The sequence below is a fragment of the Perissodus microlepis genome, chromosome 17 (assembly GCF_051167445.1).
Source record: "Perissodus microlepis isolate ML-2025 ecotype Zambia chromosome 17, ASM5116744v1, whole genome shotgun sequence".
Classification (NCBI taxonomy): Eukaryota; Metazoa; Chordata; class Actinopteri; order Cichliformes; family Cichlidae; genus Perissodus; species Perissodus microlepis.
The window spans coordinates 6058808-6065000 of NC_140477.1; the positions used below are offsets into that span (position 1 = coordinate 6058808).

The window sequence follows — 6193 nt, forward strand, 5'->3', positions numbered from 1 at the left end:
TTTAGACCTAAAGATGCGCACTATTTATTTTTAGTCCAATCATAAAATTCCCCTACAAACTCTCTCGGAAAACATTTTTCCCCTAGTACACGGACTCTATTACAGTTTCATTTCCTTACATTAAACTAGTATGACCCAGCATGAAAAATCAAATTATTAGCTATTAAAATATCTCCCACGTCCCCTCGCTTTTGACACTTGGGGTTATTTTTATTTATTTATTTATTTTTAGCAACTTTTCAAAATGTCGGGGATGTGCTCCAGCAGCTCTGGTTTGACTCATCACCACAGCTGATTAATCAATAAAGTGTCTGTGAGGCAAACTGGCTACCTCAACAAGTCCGGGCTTGTCTGCGAGTCACCTGTGGCGTCGAGTGCATAAGGAGGTCTTCATTAACTTGCAGAGAGGACAAAACTGAATGAAGCTCATTAACTGCAGGGAGGGAACAGGTGTGTGAAGTCCCGCTTTCGGGGAGTGTGTTTTAAAAGCTAGCAGATGAAGAAAATGAAGTAGCCTAGCTGTGGAGGTAAAGGTCTAAGCTAACATGAGAATTACATTTAAGTTAATGTGCTGTTAATAGAGCGCCGTTGGCCCGGACGGATGGTGACGCAGCACATTTTGCTTGTTTTGTGGCTATTTTTCTTTAGCTTCACACTTGCAGTTTGTTTTAAAAGCACACACTTTTATGAATAATACTTTACAGCAAAGCTACTTACCAGAGTAATTGTTAATTACAAAAGCAGGGGTGGTGCAAGTGGGGTGAAAAAAAGGCATGGTATGTGTGTAATAATTCAAGGTGGGGCATAAAACCTGTGTGCCATGGAAAATATGTGACTTTACAGTGACCTTGGTGGTTGTTTTATAGCATTTTTGTTTTTAATTCTTTAATATTCTTTTACTGCTGTAAATAATTTCGCGGCAGTAATTTGTGCTTTTTTCAGCACCAGTAAAAGTTGACGGCGGAATTAAAATAGTCTTTTTCATGAGGCTGACAAAAGTTCACGCGAGCAAATAGTGCTTTTTAGGTCCGCGGAGGGGGCAGGAGGGGAGGGAGTGAGGCAGCCCTTAATAATCATCTGAACGCAGGCTCGTTTTTGCTGATATTTCAGAGTGGTGTCTTTTGTTTTTCCCCCCCTTTCCCTTCGTATTTTGGAGTCTTTAAATAAGCAGCGCGGCAGAGCAGCCTGCACCGCACAGCGGTGTGGTTGTATAACTCGTGTTTCACCTCAGCTGAACTTGACGCATCTGGTTCACCGGCGGCGCGAGTCGCACGGCGCAGTCTGCTGTGTGTCCCCACTGAACCGAGCTGGATGGCCGGCCGAGAGAGACGCGGGGAAAGAAAGGGGGGAAACGCAACACTTTCGTGGCATAGCAGCGGCTCTCGGAGACCGAGTCTCGGGATGACTCCTCCACATCTCAGTCTGCAAATATCGTCCCTTTCTTGCTTTTTTTAATTTCCTGCTGTTTCGTGGCTCCAGACACAAAAAGGAAGACGAGTCACCGTGGGCTAAAGGAAATATAAAGCCGGCCGACTTGGACACGCCGGAGCAGACCATCCAACGTGAACTTGAAACGAATCGGTGCGTATTAAAATGCCGCTCTATACGTTTATTTTTAGTTTTAAATTTGCGCCAATTGCGTAAAAATACATCAAAGGTTTTGTTTTAAAAGCAAAAGCTATACAGCGTGTGTAAATTGTGGCGGTGCGTCTCCCCTCCACCAACACCCTCCCCAGACTGAGTCAGTGGATATTGACACTGTTATGACTGAAACAGTCCTTAGGGGAAGTTTCCAGCGTGCCCGAAACTGTTTAATAGCTTAAAAAAAAGTCTTTAAAATTGAGAACAAGTCGCAGACACCTTATAGTCTATACGCGGTGATGGAAATGGTCGCCAGGCTGTAAATTCTCCGTCGCAATACGAGAAAAGAGGTCGCCTTCCCGTGCCCTAGTTTCTGCTAGCTGAGAGGCATAATCTTCCCCCTTTGTTGTCCCCGATGCAAACACAGATAGGCAGCCGGGCGGATCGCGTCAATCCAGCGGAAAACATCACCGCTCTCCAAGTGATCAGTTTGAAGGATTTGAAAAAGAAAATGAAAAATGTGCGTTTAATTAGTAAAAACTGCGTCTCCCGGTGCTGTGCGCCCCGAGATGATGAGCGTATGTAAGACCCGAGAACATATGGTAGGACTGTGCGGTTTCCCCCTGATGTGTCACTGTGGTTTCCCCTCAAGAGAAGTTTTTTGATTAAATTAATTCATTGAAATCCGAGAGCCGCTAACTCAGCAGTAGCTGAATGTATTTTTAATGCTCTAAAGGCCCGTTTGGTGCTTCCTGGCTGTGTCTCAGGTGTACACTGAGCTTCTCTAAAAAGACACATGCTTAAATTCCCCGTGAGATATTAGATTTGTGATGCGTTTGATGTTGATTTGTTTGATGTTACACGTGGATGTGGGCAGTAATAACAGGTGCTTTACACTGGTCAGGTAGCAGCACACAAAGTTCTTTTTACACCCTCATCTTTTGGTTGTTTTTGGCCGAAGATAATCACACAGATTCCTGCTAAATAATAAATAAAGTGGGGAAATCATCGTCCTCTTCTAAAAGCAACTAAAGCAAAAATGCAGCCTGCACATAAAGTCATAAAAGCATGGTTGCTTTGTAATTTGCACTGGGTGTAAATTTATTAAATTTGACTCTATTGATTTAAAGCACAAGTCTCCCTTTTTGTTAGCTTCATACTCTGATTTTTTCAAATTTACTGCTGTCAGTTTATCTTAGATATATCATTCTGGCCACACTTCACCGGCACGGAAACGCATCGCAGGTTAAAGGTTAAAAAGTGGCCCACGCACACCTTAGAGAATTGCCTCTTCTTTTCAGTTCATCTCTGCTCATCTGGCTACATTTTTTTCTTTTTTGCTTTGTGAGTGTATGTGTGCCTGTGTGCTCTCAAGGCTTTGTGTGCAGCCTGGTTGGCCGGTCGGGTAAGATTCTGTTCATTCTGGAGTGTCGGTCAAATTTGCAAAGAAGCAGCAGCGTTTCCCAGGAAAAGATCTGTGTTAGCTGACAAAAACACGGCGTGTTGTGCTATTGCCACATTCTCACCATGAAAGAGGAACACAACTGTCAGGAGCCAAAAATTTGAGCGGGGTCAGAACGACCTCTTGGCTGCAATAGCTTGGTCACAAACACAATTTTTTCCCCCTCTGTGTCTTATGAGATTTATTAATACCCTGACAGTGCATGTTTATAAGGCACAATCATGGTTATAAACAGGAAAATGTGCCTTTGAGAGAATGCAGCAGAAACACAGGTGGCCTTTAGACAATGGGCCGGGGTTCATTTCTCTACAGTGAGGCAGTGGGACAGAAGAAAGCACATGGCTGTGAAGTGAAAATTGACGTGATTATTTTCAGATTCAGCCCGCCACCCCATAGCTCTGAGCTCCGTTGTGGGCCACACTGGCAGTGGCCAATATGGTAGAAAAGAAGAAGGCTTGGATTCAGCAAAAAAAATAAAAAAAATTCCTCTCATTTGCTTTCAGAGCAGCTTCATCCTCCCTCCCACACTCCCTGCCACACTCTCATATCTCACGCAATTGATTGAAACCCTAAACGGCAAGATCAGGACGGAGCGCAATCCAGCCTTTCTATGAATAGTTGATTGGACGTGATGGCGATGTGGTGTGTTGTTACTTTAAGGCCATTTCAGGTCGGAGGGCGGGGGGCGGTGGGGTTTGGCGAGGGGGATTTTCGGCGTGCACGGCCGATGCTGCAGTGTGGCGTCTTGTGCTCGCCCACCCCATCTTTAGCTGTTTCGTATAGGCGCGCAGAGTCCTGTCGCTCCCTAATCAGGTCATCTGGCGTTTTGAGAACTCACACATACTCCTTTAGCTTTTTGCCTGAGAAGGGCTTTAAAATGTGTTTGTTTTTTTTCTCCTTACCCCCTTTTTAATTCGTCATTTATTTTATCGTGTGTGACAAAGCCACCTTGTCATGTTCTAATCTGCACAGATGGATGGTGTGTTAACAGTAGGTGGGCGTCTGTCACTGATTATTTAAGTTTTCTCTGGTATTAATAATGTGGAAAACCATGAGATGTAAAGTGTGTCACTAGTGTGTGTATATCCCAAGTGCAACAGGCGTTTGTTTGCATGTGTGTTTGTTGCTCTGCTGTGCTTTTGCTGTCCCCACCAAACACTTCACATTTTAAGTCTCTGTGCATCTCAGCACAGGGCATTTAAGTGCTTGACCTAATTTCTCTGGCAGCGAAGAATCCACTAGTGAAGGCCTTCTTCTGTGTATGTTTGTGTATGTGTGTGTATGTGCGCACGCGCGTGTTGCTCTGGGTGTTTCCTCCTTGCCTTTCTAACAGGAAGCTGATGTGGAGTTCAACTGAGGACAGGGAAAAGGCCTTTTCTTTCCACTGTGAATCATTTGAGAGAGAGAGAGAAAAAAAATGAAAAAAGAGTGGAGAGGAAAAAAAAGAGACCAGGCTGCTGCATTGATTCAGCCCTCTGCAATCTGGCCTGCCTCTCTTTCTGTCCCTCTCTCTTTTCACTCTCTGTACCTTAGTGTCTATTTAAGTTTTTTTTTTGTGTGTGTGGAGTTTTTCTGATTCCAGATGAACAGCAGTGTTCTGGAGGGACTCAGGGGTTTATGGAGAGTTCACAAGTCCTGTGAGAAGACTGGGTGAGGGGGTTGCTTTGTGGGTAGGAGTGCATATTCTTCCGGTTCAGTTATAAACTAAGTGCAGCAAAAAGGGGAGGTCCATTAAATACTTGGAAAGTATTTAAAGTATTTTTTAAGTATTTACCATACACACACAAACCGGGTTTATCAAGGCCAGTGTCGAGACACTACGAAGCATTTGCCCTTTGTATTGCTGAAAGCTAAAAAGTAAAGAACAAAAGATAAAAGTAGCCAATGAATCTCCTGAGTGATCTGCTGAGCGATAAATGGTACTGTACCACAGAACAAGAATGACTGGAAGCCGGCGTTATAGATCAACTCGTTGGCATCCCAAAACCGTAATAATTTTGTGGAATAAACGTGAAATTGATTCATTTGGTTTGAAGGTCACCGAGTTTAAATTTGTTCTTAGACATATTTCACGTGTGATGACACTTATTCCAAGAACTACATGCAGACCAAGGCAAATGCTAGAAATCTTGAAACAGCATGACCTAATCTCATCTTCAAGGTTTCATGTACATATTTTGGTGTGGGGGTGGTAGGAATTAAATAAGGCCAGATACTCTAACTAAAAACACCTACTCAGCCTCTTTCATGTTTTTTTTCAATACCTTTTGAACTATCGTCAGACTGATCTAGAAACATCGTCACACACCCAGCAGCTGCCGAGAGACAGAAATATTCCAGAATACCTGTTTCGTAAGGACCATATCGGTCCTTACGAAACATGCTATTCATTAATGAATAGTCTAGTCTGCTCAAGGAGTAGTCAAGGAACCATTTTTTCCTTGTGTTTTAATATCTTGTTTGTGTGACTACAGCAGAGGGGTTTGACTTGCTCAGTAAGCAAGCCTTGGCCGGGTGTCTTTAACCCTTAATTGGACTTTGCAGCATTAGCCCTGAGGCTGTGACTTCGTGGACAGAAAAAAACCAGCTCAAGTCCTGAATAAATATGTCGAGTCAGCAATTTATTATTATTATTATTATTATTATTATTATTATTGGTTAGTACATAGTCTATATAGAAAGTGGTCTTCTCAAAATGTTGAGTGCAAATTATATAATTTCAATATGAGGTATGCTTGATTTTGTACACTCTGAGCTAATCATTTACAGTCAAGTCTATTTATGTAAAAAATAAAACTTTTTTTGATAATGCATTATTTATTGTCTGTCTATAGAATGCTAGCAAGATTAGCCTTAGCACTGAAAGCTGGACAGACACTGTTGCCCTTTTTTTTTTTTTTTTAACTTTCACATTGACATTAGAGGTTGATATTTAATTTTAATCACCAATCCTGTTTGATGAAATGCATGAGCCACCTTTGAGAGCTAATACTAAATGTAAATGCCACCATACCTTGGTCACAATTCCAGTAAATCTTTTACAAACAAGCAGGCTATGCCCTCAGTGGTAAAGAGAGAGAGAGGGGAAGACTTACATTGTGCAGGTTTTTATAGCTGACGTGGTATAAGGAAGAAATAAAGGAACGCGGA

At 42.6% G+C, this 6193-nt stretch overlaps 1 long non-coding RNA gene across 1 annotated transcript in view; it reads left to right on the plus strand.

The window, feature by feature from the left end:
- The first annotated feature begins 361 nt into the window (after window positions 1-361).
- The window catches only part of LOC146369113 (uncharacterized), a 36590-nt gene continuing 30758 nt past the window's right edge, over window positions 362-6193 (plus strand). The window contains exon 1 of the long non-coding RNA XR_014797381.1: window positions 362-450. This is a non-coding gene — a long non-coding RNA (uncharacterized LOC146369113). The remainder of the gene's footprint in view (window positions 451-6193) is intronic.